Source organism: Gobio gobio (genome assembly GCF_949357685.1).
Source record: "Gobio gobio genome assembly, chromosome: 2".
Classification (NCBI taxonomy): Eukaryota; Metazoa; Chordata; class Actinopteri; order Cypriniformes; family Gobionidae; genus Gobio; species Gobio gobio.
Window position 1 is genome coordinate 71,264,682 of NC_137098.1, and position 19,739 is coordinate 71,284,420.

Genomic DNA, 19,739 nt, shown 5'->3' on the forward strand with positions numbered 1-19,739 from the left:
TAAAAACCCCTATATCAAATTCACTTCCTCTATATTTGTGTTTGTCCCTTGTTTCTCTATATTTGCATATTGCATCTGTGTCTGTCAGTATTAGTTTAAATGGACCATAATCAAACAAATATGAACATTTACAATTAATATTTTAACTTTAATAACTAAACAGCTGCTTTAATGATATTCCTGGACTGCATAACTCGTGTTACATCCCTTCATCTTGACATGTCTGGGCCTGTCCACCCACACTTGTGATCTTTGCACTTCATCATTTGTCTGCTTACGTGACATTTTTCCTTGTATTTGGTCCAAGTGTTCAAGTGGACATGAAGGGACGGCAAGGGTGTGTAGAACTTCTGATGACCCAATGGGACACACATCATGTTCATGCACACACTCTCTAGTGGCCAAGACTGCGAGTGTGTGTGTTTGGACAGGCCCAGTGTTTGTGTTTCTCTGTTCTGGGACACTTTATATCTGTTGCTGTTTAAACTGAGGGTTGAGTTCATTAGTGAAGACGCTGATACTGGTCACTGAGAGCCTTTAAAAACCCTCCGTCTGAAGCTCCGTCAAAGAGAAAGAGATGTGTGTGAGATGAAGGTGTGAGTTAGGGTTGCCACCCGTCCCATAAAATACGGAATCGTCCCGTATTTACAAGCAAAATGACTGATTTGTCCCGTATTTTACACAGGTCCACACATAAGTTAGTTCAATAAACACACAATGATTTTGCAGTGTGGAGAATACTGATAGCAAATATAAACAAATCAATTTCACAATAAGTAGTACAGGAGCTAATTTGTGCGTGATTGTGTTTTAGCGGCTTTGTTGTCATAGCGGCGGAGTCTCGAGAACATGCGCTGTGCCGTGTGCCTGTAAACTTGCGCGTTTTTTAAAAAACATGTTGAGCTCGCGTCGCGTGCGTCCACGGTTTAAACGCAAGAGGATCTCCAGATATAGAACTGAATATCAAAAAGGTATCAATGGGTCTGTCCAGTAACTCATGATGAACCTCAGGCCAACTGCACACTTTATGAGAAGCATTTCAGTGTCTCAGACTGACTGACTTAAAGTAACAGCAGTGACAGACACATCTGTGCTTCTAAAGGTATCCTATAGTTTTTTTTAATGGATAATATATTAATATAATATTCCATACATTATCAGAGCTTGGCAGACAGAATTATGCTTTTTTTAGACAGGTTAATTAATAGATTATAGCCTAATAAATGTAATTATTCATTTATAATTTAGCTAATCATACATAACCAATAATCCTGTCATATAAAGTTTATGACATTTAAAAATGTTTTTAGATAAAAATAGGACAAATAATTACATGATAATATAGTCATAATTTAAGTAAATTAATTTAAAAAATCCAAAAAGTGATTACTGGTTCAGAATGACTGCTTAAAGGGACAGTTCACCCAAAAATGAAAATTCTGTCATTTTCTCACCCTCAAGTTGTTCCAAACATGAATACATTTCTTTGTTATGTTGAACACATAGGAAGATTACTATGGAAGTCAATGGTGCCCCCAAAGAAGCCTGGTTACAAACATTCTTCAAAATATCTTCTTTTGTGTTCAGCAGAACAAAGAAACTCATACAGGTCTAGAACATCATGAGGGAGAGTAAATGATGACAGAATTTTAATTTTGGGCTGAACTGTCCCTTTAAAGTGCACCAAATAGGCTACTAAAGAGTTCTTTAGAAATAAATAAAATAATCAAATGTAAAATAATATAAAATGTGTTCTGTTGCAAGTTCACATACTTGATCTCATGTTTTCTTATGGTTTATTATTGAGCTTTTTTTTATTATGGGGGGGGGGGGGGGGGTGTGAATGGGTGTCCCTTATTTTGCCACACCAAAGGTGGCAACCCTAGTGTGAGTTCAACTATTGAGAGAGTTTGGGGTTTGAGAGAGTTTTCATTTTTAAGAATTAATCTTTTTGTGGAAAATCTTATTTTGCTTAGTTTCATACTCCTGCTGTTTTTTTTTTTTTATAAAACATGAACATATTTGCATGTAAACACATCCTCATCACTCATTTGTTTATGTCACGCCACATTTAGACGTTCAGGGTGGACAATATTTACATCTCTGACGTGAAACAGGAGAACAGTGAGTGTTATTGTTCTAGTCATATTTCATTACATTTCATTCAGTCTTATTCATCTGTTAGTTTTTTTGCAACAGTAAAAGTTACACTTCTCAACATGAGTTTTTCTCTGGCTGTAACTCAGAGATTATAAAACACATTTATTAAAGATGAAAAGCAGTGAGAAAAACGATCATGAGATGATTAATATATTTTGATGATGATACAATCTTGTAGTGCTGGAGAATTGCAGAAAATAGTTACATTTTGGGGCCACGGAAAATATACACTGATACACTGATCAGGCATAACATTATGACTGTTATTTACAGTACCTACTGTTTACATTTGCATTTTGCACCGTACTTCTAACTAGGGCTGGGCGATATATCGCATGACATTGTTAGGCGCATCTCGTCAGTAAAGCCGGTTCCTTGATTAGTAGTAAATCGCCATCACCTGCTTTCAGATAGAGCGGCATTTACTACACAGAGCCGTAGTTCACTGACAAGCTGAGCCATATCGCATTAATTATCACGGACGTATCGCCTGCGATATTAATGCGATATGGCTCAGCTTGTCAGTGAACTACGGCTCTGTGTAGTAAATGCCGTTCTATCTGAAAGCAGGTGATGGCGATTTACTACTAATCAAGGAACCGGCTTTACTGACGAGATGCGCCTAACAATGTCATGCGATATATCGCCCAGCCCTACTTCTAACTGTAATATGCAACCACTTTCCACTGCACTTTTATACTTTTTTCGGATAGCTTCTGTCCATAATTTATTGCACTACCTTAATACAATGCTATTTTCCTCATCTTAGCCAAACATATCATTGTATACTTGTCACGGTTCATGAATTCACCATCTCATTCTTGTGTGTGTGTGTATGTGGGTTTGTATGGGGCGGAGCCGCTGGTTGGCTGATGATCATTACACCTGTCGCAGCTGATCAGCGCTCCAGCTGCAGATCATCAGCGCACCCTATTTAGTCTCTCTGTGTTCTCTTTGTCTTTGTCAGAGCGTTTGTTTGGATGTCTCGTGTGTTCTCCCGCCTGTGCCCGTTGTGTTCCTGCGTTGCCTGTTTTCTGTGTTCCGTGTGCACCCTGGAGTTCCACCATCACCGTGTTCACCGTCGTCACCACGCTGGGTTGTCTGCAGCGTCCCTGTGCTGCCCGGACCATCTGCCAACGCACCGTTCTGATCCTTGTGGCTTTCTGGTGTCTACCTGCGATCTTCTGCCATATCATCGAGTGATTCCAGTGGCCTTCTGGTTTCTACCTGCGATCTTCTGTCTCAATAAACAAGCTTTTACTTGCTATTGTATCCTGCCTTATTTATCCGTTACAGAACGCTCTGACCAAAATGGATACAGCAAGTTCATCTGATCTCAACAAGTACCTAACTCACAGCAGTTCCAGAATGGACCAACAGGAGGAAAATCTGGCTGTCACAGGACGAGCGATGCAGGTATTGGTAGCACAGGTGTCCGAGCTGACCCAACGAATACAACAACTCGTCAGTCCCGCTGTGCCCAGCCCATCGCCGATTCCCCCCACACCATCTGCCATCAACCGCCAGCACGAACCACGATTACCCACTCCGGAGAGTTACGCTGGTGAGACAAACTATTGTAGAGCATTCCTAACCAAATGTTCCATGTTTTTTGCTCTCCAACCGCTTACGTTCAGCACAGAGGAGTCAAAGGTGGCTTTCGTTCTCACACTACTATCAGGACGAGCTGCGCTATGGGGAACGGCGGTGTGGGAGAACCAACATCGATGCTGCTCCTCGTTCCAGGCATTATCTGAGGAGATGAAGCGGGTGTTTGACCGGGCGGTGGCTGGCAAGGAAGCAGCTCGCCAACTCGCTGACCTTCGTCAGTGTAACCGCTCGGTCTCGGACTACTCCATCGAGTTCAGAACCCTAGCTGCCGAGTGCCACTGGAACGAGGAGGCACAGTGGGACATGTTCCTGCATGGGCTGGCTGACCGCATCCAGAAGGAGATATTTTCATTAGATCTACCGGAGAGACTCGACGGACTTATTGATCTAGCACTACGGGTGGACGCATGCCTGAGTCGGCTGGAACGACGGTCCAAGACGTTTTTCCAGTCTGGAGGTGTCGAAGGTCCTCAGGCTAGCGGAGGTGATGCGGTCAGTCCCAACATCGATCCCGAGCCCATGCAGGTGGGTCGTGCTCGGCTTTCCCGGGAGGAGAGAGAGAGACGGAGATCCCTTGGTCTTTGCCTTTATTGTGGCAGAGGGGGCCACTTCCTGAACAACTGTCCAGTAAAAGACCAAGCCCGGCGGTAAAGGGAAGGCTACTGTCGGGCGGGATCTCCGTGGATAAGACCTCATCCTCAACTCTCCTTCCGGTAAGACTGCTGTGGACAGCCCGGTCTCACCCCTGTCAAGCACTTCTGGATTCGGGGGCGGAAGGTAATTTTATGGACTTGACTTTGGCTCACACACTTGGTATTCCCATCATCCCACTCAAGGACACATTATCTGTCAATGCACTCAACGGCCAGGAATTACCACCCATCACGCTCACCACCAGACCACTGACACTCATCACTTCTGGCAACCACACTGAACAGATTTCCTTCCTGCTCCTGGACTCCCCTCTGGCTCCTGTTGTCCTCGGTCACCCCTGGCTGGTCCAACACAATCCTAGGGTCGACTGGGGACATCACACTGTTTCTTCGTGGAGTGAAAGATGTTATCAGTCTTGTCTTGTATCTGCCTGTTCGTCTGTGTCTCGTCCTGTTTTTCAGAAGGAGATGGTGAATTTGTCTAACGTGCCCTCTGAGTACCTCGACCTGAAGGAAGTGTTCAGTAAGTCCCGCGCTGCTTCTCTTCCTCCGCATCGTCCCTATGACTGTGCTATAGATTTACTCCCAGGTAAGTCTCCGCCTAGAGACAAGCTTTACTCTCTTTCTGTTCCTGAGAGGGAGGTCATGGAGAAATATATTTCTGATTCTCTAGCTTCCAAATTCATCCGTCCTTCCTCTTCTCCAGCGGGGGCGGGTTCTTTTTTGTGGGAAAGAAGGATGGTTCTCTGCGACCTTGCATTGATTACCGAGGGCTGAATAACATCACGGTCAAGAATACCTATCCTTTACCGTTGATGTCTTCAGCCTTTGAGAGGTTGCAGGGAGCATCCGTTTTCACAAAATTGGATTAACGTAACGCTTATCATTTGGTTCGCATCAGGGAGGGGGGTGAATGGAAAACCGCATTTAATACCCCCAGGGGCCATTTTGAATATTTGGTGATGCCGTTCGGGCTATCCAACTCCCCAGCGGTTTTCCAAGCACTCGTCAATGATGTGTTGAGAGACATGGTGGACCAGTTCATATATGTTTACCTGGATGACATATTGATTTTTTCTTCGTCTCTCCAGGAACATGTTCAACACGTCAGACGAGTGCTTCAGAGGTTGCTAGAGAATTCAATTCAATTCAATTTAAATTTATTTGTATAGCGCTTTTCACAATACACATTGTTTCAAAGCAGCTTCACAGAAAGTGCATTTCATAAATGTACATTGAAAAATGTTAGAAAAGAGAATGTTAAAGAAAAAATGTTAGGATAAGTTAATCAATCATGTATTATTTTAGGCCATAACAACGCTGGCGTTGAGTCGTCTCTTCACAGGCGTCGAGTCGTCTCATCACAGGTGTCGGGGCATCTGAAGTCTCCATCAGAGGCTGGATACAAACTGGAGCTGACGAACTAGTTACCTCGGGACTAGTGTCCCGAGATAACAACAGAAAAGCAGATGGGAAATAATTAGCATAGCTGCTGTTCAGAATATTAATGCTGTTGGTGCGATTTAACTGTAGTATAAAACTTAATTATAATGTGAATGCTTGGCTAAAGAGATGCGTCTTTAATCTAGTTTTAAACTGGGACAGCGTGTCTGAACCTCGAACAATATCCGGAAGACTATTCCAGAGTTTAGGAGCTAAATGTGAAAAAGCCCTCCCTCCTTTAGTGGACTTAGATATCCTAGGAATGACCAGAAGCCTCGAGTTTAGTGATCTTAAAGAGCGCGATGGATTGTAGGGCGATAAAAGATCAGTTAAATACACTGGAGCTAACCCATTTAGGGCTTTATAGGTCAGTAGCAATACTTTGTAATTGATACGGAACTTAATAGGTAACCAGTGTAGGGATGATAAAATTGGTGTTATATGATCATATTTTCTTGACCTAGTAAGCACTCTAGCAGCTGCGTTTTGGACTAACTGCAGTTTGTTTATCGATGATGCAGGACAACCAGCTAATAAAGCATTACAGTAATCTAGTCTCGAGGTCATGAATGCATGAACTAACTTTTCTGCATCAGAAATAGATAGCATGTTACGTAGCTTGGCAATGTTTCTAAGGTGGAAAAATGCCGTTTTTGTAACATATGAAATATGACTTTCGAAAGATAAGTTGCGGTCTAATATAACACCCAGGTCTCTTACTGTAGTGGATAAAGCGACAGGACATCCTTCCAAGTTAAAGTTGTATTGTGAGAGGTTTTGTGGGCAATTTTTTGGACCAATAAGTAACACCTCCGTTTTATCTGAATTTAATAGCAGAAAATTACACGTCATCCAGTGTTTAATATCATCAACACACGCTGTCAGTTTAGATAATTTAGCGTTTTCATCTGGTCGTGATGAAATATATAATTGAGTGTCATCAGCATAACAGTGGAAATTAATTCCATGTTTTCTTATAATATTACCAAGTGGCAGCATATATATTGAGAATAGCAGAGGGCCTAGCACGGATCCTTGCGGCACCCCATAGTCTACTGATGTTATCTTTGATTTTTCCCCATTTAGACAGACAAAATGGTAGCGGTCTGATAAATACGATCTAAACCAGTTTAATGCCTGTCCCTGAACACCAGTGTAATTTTGAAGTCGATCTAATAGTATTTTATGATCTATAGTATCGAACGCAGCACTAAGATCAAGTAGAACTAGTATTGAGATACAGCCTTGGTCAGAAGCTAGAAGTAAATCATTTGTGATTTTAACGAGTGCAGTTTCTGTGCTATGATGCTGCCTGAATCCTGATTGAAATTTTTCATAGATATCATTTTCTTGCAAGAAAGAGCACAATTGAGCGGACACAACTTTTTCTAGTATTTTAGACATGAATGGAAGATTTGATATTGGTCTGTAATTTGCTAGGTTATTATGATCTAATTGTGGCTTCTTAATGAGAGGCTTTATGACTGCCAACTTGAATATTCTTGGAACATGACCTAAAGATAAAGACGAGTTAATAATATTGAGAAGAGGCTCTTCCACTACAGGTAACAACTCTTTCAGTAGTTTAGTGGGTATTGGATCTAATAAACATGTTGTTGGTTTAGATGCAATGATAAGTTTATTTAGCTCTTCCTGTCCTATGGTTGTAAAGCGGTGTAGTAGTTCTTGAGGGGCGATAATTGCGGTTGAATCATAAGACATCATTAATGATTGTACATTTACAATTTTGTTTCTGATGCTTTCTATTTTGTCAGCGAAGAAGTTCATAAAATCATTACTACTAAACTGTAACGGAATATTTTGTTCAGGCGATGCTTGTTTATTTGTTAGTCTAGCCACAGTGTTAAATAAAAACCTTGGGTTATTTTGGTTATTTTCTATTAGTTTGCGGAGATGCTCAGCCCTGGCTGCTTTTAGGGCCTTTTTATAACGTGACATACTTTCTTTCCATGCGATTCTAAAGACCTCTAAATTAGTATGTTTCCATTTACGCTCTAAGTTACGAGTTTCTCTCTTGATAACATGTGTAGCACTGTTGTACCATGGTGCTTTAGTTTTCTCTCTAACCTTTTTTAATCTAATTGGTGCTACAATTTCTAATGTACTAGAGAAAATGGTGCTCATACTGCTAGTCATTTCCTCTAGTTCATCTGTTTGTTTGGGTTCACTTAGCAGCTGAGCCAGATCAGGTAAGGTATTTGAGAATCTATCTATAGTGGTTGGAAGGATTGTTCTGCCTGGTCGATAACGTGGCGCAACATGACAGATTTCAGCAGTACGCAGTATGCAAGTTACCATGTAATGGTCAGTGACATCATCACTTTGTGGTATAATATCTATATCGGTTGGGTTGGTTCCATGTGATATAATTAAATCTAGTGTGTGATTAAGACGATGAGTGGGACCAGTGACGTTTTGCTTGACCCCAAAGGAATTTAATAGATCTGTAAATGCAGCCCCTAACGCGTCATTTGTGTTATCTACGTGTATGTTAAAATCTCCAACAATTAATGCTTTATCGACGTTGACCAATAGATCTGAGAGAAAGTCTGCAAACTCTTTTAGGAAAGCAGCATAGGGCCCTGGAGGTCTATATACAGTAGCTAAGGCTAGAGATAATACAGATTTCTTTCTTACATCTAATAGCGTGACATTTAGCACTAGTACTTCAAATGAATTAAACCTGTGACCTGTTTTCTGGGTAACATTAAGAATATCTCTATATATTGTTGCAACACCGCCGCCACGACCAATCAGACGGGGCTCATGCTTATAACAGTATCCTGGCGGAGTAGACTCATTTAGACCGAAATAATCATTTGGCTTAAGCCAGGTTTCAGTAAGGCAAAGTACATCGAAACTATTATCTGTGACCATTTCATTTACAATAACCGCCTTAGGTGTGAGCGATCTAATGTTTAGAAGACCTAGTTTTAGAAATTGTTTTTGTTCACTAATATTGAGATTTTCTGGTTTAATCACAATTAGATTTTTCCTAGATCCTACAGTAGATTTAATGTTTGACCTCACTAAACGAGGAATAGACACAGTTTCTATATAATGTTCTACATTGGTACTTATGTCAATTAAGTTAGTACAAAATTGGTTTTGTTCACTAATATTGAGATTTTCTGGTTTAATCACAATTAGATTTTTCCTAGATCTTACAGTAGATGTAATGTTTGACCTCACTAAACGAGGAATAGACACAGTTTCTATATAATGTTCTACACAGTTATGTTCAGACACAGTTTCTATATAATGTTCTACATTGGTACTTATGTCAATTAAGTTAGGACAGCAAATACTGTTATTTGGACTTTGACTTTGAGAATGGGCTTTTTGTCAAGGCGGAGAAATGCGCGTTTCATGCACAGTCTGTTCCTTTCCTAGGATACATTGTTTCATCCGAGGGGGTGCGTATGGATCCCGACAGGGTTAAGGCTGTGGTAGAGTGGCCAAGTCCAGATTCCCGTAAGGCCCTACAGAGGTTTCTGGGATTCGCCAACTTCTATCGGCGTTTTATTCGCAACTTCAGCCAGCTAGCCGCACCTCTGACTGCCCTGACCTCTCCCAGGGTGACGTTCAGGTGGTCCGATACAGCTGAGGCTGTATTCACCAACCTCAAAAGCCGCTTTGTTTCGGCTCCCATCTTAGTAGCCCCTGATCCAGCACGTCAGTTCGTGGTAGAGGTTGATGCGTCAGAGGTGGGGGTAGGTGCGGTCCTTTCCCAACGCTCTGCTTCGGATGATAAAATGCATCCTTGCACGTTTTTGTCCCACCGTTTGACACCTGCCGAACGTAACTATGACATTGGTAACAGAGAATTGTTGGCAGTTAAGTTGGCCTAAGAGGAGTGGCGTCATTGGTTAGAAGGGTCGGGGGTACCTTTTATAGTATGGACGGACCATAAGAACCTCGAATATATTAGCTCTGCCAAAAGACTTAACTCCAGGCAGGCTCGGTGGGCACTTTTTTTCGGACGTTTTGACTTTTCTCTCTCGTACCGCCCCGGGTCCAAAAACATCAAACCCGATTCCTTATCTCGAATTTTTGATCCTTCCGAACGCCCGGTTACTCCCGAGTGCATTTTGCCAGAGAAGATAGTTATCTCTACACTCACATGGGAGGTCGAATCGAAGGTCAAATTGGCCTTAGAAGGGGTAACGCCTCCGCCCAGCTGCTCACCGAGTCGATTATTTGTACCGGAGAAGTTGAGGTCCGAAGTCATTAAATGGGGTCACTGTTCCAATATCGCTTGCCATCCAGGAGTAAACCGTACTTACAGTTTAATAAGGCAACGATTCTGGTGGCCATGTATGGCTCGCGACATTCGCAGTTTCGTCCTGGCTTGCTCAATTTGTGCTGTTGGTAAGACGTCTAATCGACCTCCTGATGGGTTACTTCAGCCGCTGGCTATTCCTTCGAGACCCTGGTCCCACATTGCGCTAGATTTTGTCACCGCCCTCCCGCCCTCTAATGGCATGACGGTTGTTTTAACCGTAGTGGACCGGTTCTCGAAGGCAGCACATTTTATTCCCTTGCCCAAATTACCTTCAGCCAAGGAGACAGCGGTGTCTGTTATAGACCACGTCTTTCGGTTACATGGCCTCCCAATGGACGTGGTCTCCGACAGAGGTTCCCAATTTGTGTCCAAATTTTGGAGAGAGTTTTGTAGATTACTAGGGGCGACGGTCAGTCTGTCTTCGGGTTACCACCCCCAGAGCAATGGTCAAACTGAGCGAGCCAATCAAGATCTGGAGAGAATGTTGTGATGTTTGGTATCCAAGAATCCTTCATCCTGGAGCCAACAACTCTCTATGGTGGAGTACGCTCACAACGCGTTATCAGTGTCATCCACTGGCCTTTCCCCTTTTGAGTGTAGTCTAGGTTACCAGCCACCTATTTTTCCGAGTCTGGATTCCGAAGTCGCGGTCCCCTCCGCTCACGCCTTTGTCCAGAGGTGCCACCGCACATGGACCAGAGCCCGTGAGACTCTGCTCCAGGTGTTTATAGTAATAGCCATCTGTATATTTATTCACTGTACATATTCACCTGTAAATTCAGTTCTGTTTATAGTAACTACCATCTCTCTATTTATATATATACTCAGTACATATCCATGTCCTGCACTTATGCAACCATTGTATATCCTGCACTTGCTGCTATTGCACTTCTGGTTAGACCTAAACTGCATTTCGTTGCCTTGTACTTGTACTTGTGTAATGACAATAAAGTTGAATCTAATCTAATCTAACCTTCCTAATATTGTGTTGGTCTCCCTTTTGCTGCCAAAACCCTTTTTTTTGGAGGCCAAGTCGACGCCTCAAATTCGTTGTTGTGCTCCTCAAACCCATCCTGAAGCATTTGTGCTTTGTGGCGGCGCATTATCTGCTGAAAGAGCCACAGCCACCAGGGAATACCGTTTCCATGAAAGGCTGGACATGGTCACAACAATGCTTAGGTAGGTGGTACGTGTCAAAGTAACAACCACATGGATGGAGGACCCAAGGTTTCCCAGCAGAACATTGCCCAAAGCATCACTGCCTCCGCCGCCACGCCTTCTTCCCATAGTGCACCTGGTGCCATGTGTTCCCCAGGTAAGCCACGCACACACACACACACACACTGCTCTGTATTTTGTTCCAAACATCTGGATTTGCTATGTAGCACAGTTTTCAGACAGGTGGTAGAATTAATTAGTGAAATCAGCTGACTGAGTTCATGAGTGTGCGGTGAGGGGCGGTGAAGGGCAAGAATTGACATTATTGTGCAACTAGAACTAGAGCAGACGACGCCACCCCGTTTCTGTGAACGGGGAAATTCAGACCCAAGATAGGGCACACAGGTTCGTTACCACTAATAATCAAGACACGTGGATATGAATACAAAAAGATCTTTATTTCACAACAATTAGTTAAAATGTGGAAAACTGTTGACCAAACGAGAAAATAAAAAAATAAAAGACTTTCAGGCTGAGGCTTTCCAGTAGGGCGGCTAGCTGGACAGTGAGTATCTTAAGACACAACTCTCACCCAATTATGCTCCGCACAAACACTCACACTGCACGTACACTCTCAGTGAGGGAATCAACATGGCAAAACACACTCTGTGAGAGAAACGCCACCAAAGGGCAAAAGCAGCTCGCTTCCCTCACTGGGGCCTTCAGCACCTGAAATAAACAAAGAAAGAAAAAAAAAACACAAACACAATTACTCTGACACACTCTCAATTCACAACTTGCATTGGAATAAGTTCAAACCATGAAGGAGGACAACAATGAACAATTTACTGGCCACAGAGGTCAGCCGGAGATGTACAGATGCTCAGACAGGTTCACATCAAAAGGCTTATGGACCTGGACATAGCAGGAGCAGCAATGTGTTAAAGAAAACAACAAAAGGAAAAATGGAGCAAACAATACAAATTAACACCAAATAATCGGGTTTCAAATTAAATCACATGAAATATATAACAAAAATCTATTTAATGAAAAACAAAAACGTAACAGAGCTGGAGAGGCTCACTAAATACTCAAATCAAAACGTTAAACGAAACAAAAAGGCACTGGATCTTCCCAGGTACGAGAGCTCACTCGACTTTCCTAGGAAGACCGCAGAACAAAGAAAGCAACAAACGAACAAAACAAACACGCAGCTGGTGGCATTGTCAGCGATGAAGGTTTCAGAGAATTTGTCAATGCGTTAAATCCTAGATATCAACTCCCATCGAGATCAACACTGATTAGGAAACTTGAGGAAAATATGACATTACCAAGACCTCTTTGAAAAAGAAGATGGAGGTATGCATCATCCATGCATTTGATGTAATACATTTTCTCTCTAATGTTTGAGAGTTCAAGCTTATTTTAAAGTAATAGTTCACTCAGATTATCCCATCATTTACTCTCCCTCAAGCCATCCCAGGGTTTTTCCTGGGTCAAAAATGGTCTTCGGTGGTGGCTGACAGACATGGTCATCCACACACGCACAGTAAAAAGTACTCTACCCACGTGATCTGCAAGCGCAAAACTGACAATACATTTAAAATTAATTCTAAGAAAAGGTTTGTAATTTTTGTTAGCTTATTTTGATACCGTGATGTTTGTTTCTTTTGTTCCTCATTTTTACACTATTTACAGATAATTGTTTTGGTACTGAAGGAATTGAAAGTAATCAAAGATATTTGATATTTGAAATCCAAAAAATAAAATTGGCTTTACATTTGCTTATCAGAAGGGCCATCTGGAAGACAAAAGACAGGCTTGTAGGCCGCAGGGGGTGCCACACCTTTACAGTGGGGGAAGTTTGGTCTGATTGGTCAGTTTGAATGTTATGTTTGAGTTTGGTCTGATTGGTCAGTTTAAAAGAATACATTTGGTTTCAGTCACATGGTCAAGGAATAGATAAAAGAGGATTGGAACTGAATACTGTGCTAACTAGTTTTGATTTAGTATTGACTTTGAAGTGCTCCCTATTGCAATACAATATAGTCACCGGTAACACTTTATTTTGATAGTCCACTTTAGACATTCTACTAACTATAAGTAACTTTGCAACTACATGTCAACTAACTGTCATTAGAGTATTTGTAGACTGTCTGATTAATATTTACTAAAACTTTATTTTGTTGGTCCCCCAACAGACATTCTACTGACTATAAGTAACTTTGCAACTACAATTCAACTTATTCTACTAACCCGAACCCTAACACCTAACCATAACCTACCAGTCTACTGACAGTCAACTAATACTCTAATGACAGTTAGTTGACATGTAGTTGCAAAGTTACTTATAGTTAGTAGAATGTCTAAAGTGGACTATCGAAATAAAGTGTAACCTAGTCACCTTATAGCAACGCTCTCCCACATATTTTGCTATTGTAACTGCACTTATTTCCGTCGTTGGTGTGAGTTGCAGTGGGTGGAAATAGACGAGAAATTTACAGTTTTCTTCCATCTTTCTGATAAGGTTTCTTTAGTCTTCTGGTAACCCTGCAGATTGAACCATCTACAGGAGTCCACTCTTACAGTATATAATCATATCAATATTAAAAAGTAGTATAACAAAAATGTACAAATAACATAATTTTCTGCCATAGGAATATACAATTTCATAAAATTATCAGCTAGCTAATAACAACTTTGTTCTGGTTTCACCTCACTCCAGTCTAAACTAAATGATTTTAGGCTATTTATTTACTACACATTTTCAACATAAATAAGCTGAAAGACTGGATAATTCAAACTAATTCTTACTATCCACTCTTGCTAAATTGGTTAAGCACACTTGTGTTCTCAGTTCAGATGTGTTCTGAGTAAATGATTAAACTGAGTTCAGTGCTGGACAGATCAGTTGTTCTAACCAGTCGTTAAAATGACTCGGTTCAAAGGAGTCATTAGGTCGCGAATCGGACATTAGCAGATGCGGTGTGTGCGAATCCCGTCTGTTAGAACATAGCAAAAGATTTGTCAACATACAGAAAACACTTTTGATTGATTGATTGAGTGTTTTTATTTGAACATGTTAAAAAAATATAAAAATAAAAATAAAAATAAGAATAACAGGAAGAGAATATGTATGTACCTAAATCATAAATTCCTACATACTTACAATATAATTAAAAATACCAAAATAAAAAAAGAACATACACTTCTCTATACACACTTCCAAAATTATTATAAAGAATTAAGTACTTCAAATAGAAATAACAAAACAATTTCACATGTTCAAAAAGGAGTAGGAAGAAGTTCGAAAAACTTTTCTAGTCCTACCCCCCATCTCTATTTTTCCCTTAATTAACACAAATAGAATCCTTGCTTTACATATTTACATAAACATACACTATATATCTACTTCCAGTACTTATATTCACATATTTCACAGATGCATACATTCATAACTACAGTACGTATACACAATTCTATCATCTTCTTTTCCATTTATCTATATTACACCCAATAAAACCCATCCAAACTAGACTTTTTATATAATCCCAAAAACATACGGTCAGTATACGATACTAACATCTCAATTCCTTTTCATATCCCTTCAATATTTTAATTTTAAATATTCTCTTAAAATTACTCATTGTTGTACATGTTTTCATCTCTTCACTACAGTTATTCCATACATGAACTCCTTTGGTTGTAATACAGTGATTCTTAACATTTGTTCTTATAATTTTCCTTTGTAATACCAAATGTCCTCTCAGATTGTACTTGCTCTCTCTCATTTGAAACAACCCTTGGATACTTTTTGATAATTGTTGATTATATATTTTATACATAATTTGTGCAGTTTTAAGTTCTACCAAATCTCTGAATTTTAGTGCTTTTATTTTGATGAAAAGTGTGTTAGTTGGTGCTCTATAAGTAGTTTTATTTACAATTCTTAAGGCTCTCTTTTGAAGTATAAATATAGATTTAGTGTTCGTTTTATATGTGTGTCCCCACACCTCCAAACAATAAGTAATATATGGAAGTATGAAGGAACAATACAACGTGTACAATGAGCGTTGATTTAATAGATATTTAGTTTTATAAAGTATTGCAATTGATCTAGATATTTTGGCCTTAATATAATGTACATGTGGCTTCCAACATAATTTTTCATCAATTATTACTCCCAAAAATTTAAATTCGTTTACTTTTTCTATTTCAATGTCATTTATCGCAAGTTTCTTATGTATGTTTGTTAAGCGATTACCGAAGATTAAGAATTTAGTTTTGCTTAAGTTCAATGTTAGTTTATTTACATCAAACCAGCTCTTCATCTTTTTTAATTCGTTTTCCACTATATCCAAGAGTTGATCCAAATTTTCCCCAGAGCAAATTAAACTAGTGTCATCAGCAAATAAAATAGTTTTCAGCTCTTTTGACACCTCCCATACATTATTTATATATAAATTAAACAACAATGGTCCAAGCACTGACCCCTGGGGGACCCCACAGGTAATTACCTTGGACATAGATTTACAGTTTTGCAGTTCTACATATTGATATCGATTTTGTAAATAGTTATTTAACCAAGAAAGTGCCACCCCCCTGATTCCATATTTATGTAATTTCATGGATAATAATTTATGGTCTACTGTGTCAAATGCCTTTGTAAGATCCAAGAATATCCCCACTGCATATTTTTTTTGTTCTATTGCTGTTGTTATTTCCTCTACAAGTTGAATAAGTGCATGTGAAGTTGTCCTATTAGCCCTAAAACCATACACACAGTATCATGCTGATCACACAGTATATTGTGTTTAGCAATAAAACTATTAAGTCTTACAAAGAAAAATTTTTCTAGTATTTTTGAGAACTGTGAGAGCACTGAAACTGGTCTGTAATTTGAGAGTATATTTTTTTCACCAGTCTTATATATGGGTATTACCTTTGCCATTTTAATTTTATCTGGGAAAAATCCAGATTTCAGAGATTGATTACACACATGCTTTAAAGGTTTAACAATACTTCCAATAATACTTTTAACTATACACATGTCAATACCATTCCAATCTGTTGACCTTTTACTCTTAAATGTTTTAACTATCTCTATAATTTCTTTTTCATCAGTTCCCTTCACAAAAATAGATTCACCAATATGTACATTCTTACTTAACACATCATTTTTGCTGCCAGTCTTTACAAGCCCCTCAGCCAAACCTGGACCAACTCCAACAAAAAAATCATTAAATGCATTTGCCACTAAGGTCATATCCTTGACCTCTATATTGTTTTTAATTAAAGAATATTCAAAATCTCCTATGTGTCCTTTTTTATTCTTGATAATTTCATTTAACACTCTCCATGTGTTTCTTATATTACTTCTATTATCCTCCAATAATTTACTGTAGTAATTTTTTTTATTATTTTTCATAATTCTAATCAGTTTATTTTTATATGTCTTATATTTATTTTCTGCTTCTTCTGTCCTCTTCTTTAAAAACTCTTTATAAAGCACATTCTTCTTAGTACATGCCTTTAGAATTCCATTAGTTATCCACGGTTTTTCCTCAGATTTCTTTTTTACCTCTTTCTTTACCAGAGGACAGTGTTTTTCATAGAGTGACACTACAATAGCCAAAAATGAGTCGTAAGCTTCATTCACATTTTCTACATACACTTTACTCCAATCTTGTTTCAATAAATCCTCCTTAAATGTATTAATGTTTTCTTGGGTTCTATATCTAGTCATTGTGTACTTTTTACTTTCCTTCTTAGTCTTAGTGTAGCTGGGTATGTTTGCAAAAACTGGCAGATGATCACTGACGTCGTTTATTATTAGTCCGCTTTCAACTTTATATTCAATAACATTGGTAAATATGTTATCAATTAATGTAGCACTATTTGTTGTAATTCTAGTTGGTCGACTGATTGAGGGATACAAACCGGTACTGTACATCATATTAATGAACTCTGTAGTTTTGTTATGTTCTTGTGGATTGAGCAAATCAATATTGAAATCTCCACAAATAAAAACCATTTTTTTGTTATTACTATTATTGAACATTTCAGCTATTTTTTCCTTAAACATGTCAATATTTGATCCTGGTTTCCTATAAATACAGCTAACTAGAATGTCTTTAGATTTTTCCCTTTCAATTTGAACAGTGATGCATTCCATGATTGTGTCTAGGACAAAGGACATTTTATTGACTATCTTACATTTATATCTTTTATCAATATATAATGCAACCCCCCCACCCTTCGATTGTTTCCTATTAATAAGAAACCGTTTGTATCCGTCAATCTCCACCAAATCATTTTGTTCTTCCGTAAGCCAAGTCTCTGATATTGCAATTGCTGTAAATACTTTTCCCACTTGTTTAAGGCACTGTTTAATCTTTGAAAGGTTTGCCATAAGACTCCTGCTATTAAAATGTATTATTGATATTGTGCTATCCATTTTTATGCATTCTTTAAACTGTTCAACTGTATAGTATTCACACTGGCTTTGAGTACCAATATAAAAGTTATTATCTGGGTCAATATCATTTTCATTATCTTGTGGCTTATATTCAGTATATTTGAAAGTTTCCAAGTTCAATTGTTCTTGAGTAACAGATGAGTTTTTGTCCAAGTTTTCCATAGCCATTGCCTTTGATGAAATCAGTTCAGTTTGTATTCATTTAGCTATACAGGCATATGTTAATCTTGATTCATTCCTTCTTCAAACTTATCCAACTCAGAGATATCCTTGATGAGGAGAACTTTCGCTGTCTCCGGTGTCGATCCATGTAACTTGATAAAAATTTTACAATTTCTTACCCATGTTGCCTGGATCTTGTTTTGTTTTCTAAGTATACGTGCTTTTCTGGCGATGTCGGTGTTTTTCTTGGTGAGGTGTTCATTTATATAAACTTCTGTCCCTTTTAATTTCCTGCCTTGTCTGAGGAGTGCTGACTTTTTCTTTTTATTCATAAACTTAATTATTATCAATGGGGTGGCCGTTTTGCTTTTGCTTGGCAGTGTGTGACAAGCCTCAATGTCGTCGCTATCAACACAAATACCTTTACTGTCCAAAAAGCAAATCACCTGTTGTTCCAGCGACTCCTTCTCCTCCTCCGAAGCTTCACTTGATCCGTCAGTGGCGTGCCCAGCGTTCGCAGCCACCCTAGCATAGTTCCGGTGTTTGGTTCTTAGGCCGCTGATAACCACATCGTTAACTCTGGAATATTGCTCGAGATCAGCTACTCGAATCTCCAGAGAAGCGATCTTTCGGTCCTTCTCCAAGTTTTGCCTTTTTAGCATTTGGATTTCACCCATCAGATCCATGATTTTCTTCTGTTGCGCTGCAACAGTTGAAATTTCTGTTGACAAAAAGTCCAGAGATTTCTTGATCTCCTCCACCTCATCGGGTAGGTTTGCATTTTTCTTAGGCGGCATATTCCCGGTGATATAAGAAAGTGTCTGACTCGTTGATGAGGCATAGGATTGAAGCTAACGGATGAAATTCACCATGCACAACACCATGCACAACACATGCACAACACCATGCACCGGAGCATAGCACCCACTTCATAACCGGATAGGATTTGTTTCCCGTTTATTGAAAGTATGGTTTATGTCAGCTGGTCGATGAAGAGTTTTTTGAGCGCAATTCACATCCAGCGGAAATTCAAGGAAAAAAATGTCCGAATGCACCACGTGCAACATGGATTCGGTCTTCCAACCTCTTGATTAACGTAATATGTGAAATATTAGAATGCTAAGACGGTGCTTATTTTGATGACGAGCGCGTGCGCGTGGGGTAGGGCTCTCTGATCATTCTCTCTGTCATCAGTTAACATGTGCCCGATCACAAGCGCAGTAGTTATCTACATCACTCATAAATCACAATAACTGATCAAATAAAGCTTTGGATGGACAAAAATTTGTTTTGGCGGCCGCCAACATTTTTTCAATGTAGGAAAAACACTTCATCCTAGGTGTATATGACTTTCTTCCAAACACAGATTTATATTAAATACAATCCTGGCTCTTCCCAGCTTTAATAGTAATGGCATTGAATAGCACCCAAGATTTTGAAGCTCCAAAAACATATCTATCCATCATAAAAGTAATCCACACGGCTCCAGACAGTTCTCTTTCAACCAAATCTTTCTGTGTATGTCTGTCTGACAAACCATTTTATGTAATTCATTCACTTTGCATTGAGAATTGATTCTAAATGATTAAATGAGGATCTCCTCTTGTTTTTTACTTTTTGCTGGTAAAAAGTTACAAGTTGGTCGTTACAAAGTCCATCTCACTACAGTGGTTCTACAATCATTTTATGAAGCGACGAGAAAAGTTTTTGTGCGCAAACAAAAAATCTAAATAACGTATTTATTCAACTTTATTCTGGGCCTCTGACG

General features: G+C 39.3%; 1 protein-coding gene across 1 annotated transcript in view; it reads left to right on the plus strand.

Moving 5' to 3' along the window:
* Positions 1-19,739, plus strand: part of LOC307120795 (C-type mannose receptor 2-like) — a 313,286-nt gene that overhangs the window by 73,346 nt on the left and 220,201 nt on the right. The window lies entirely within an intron of this gene.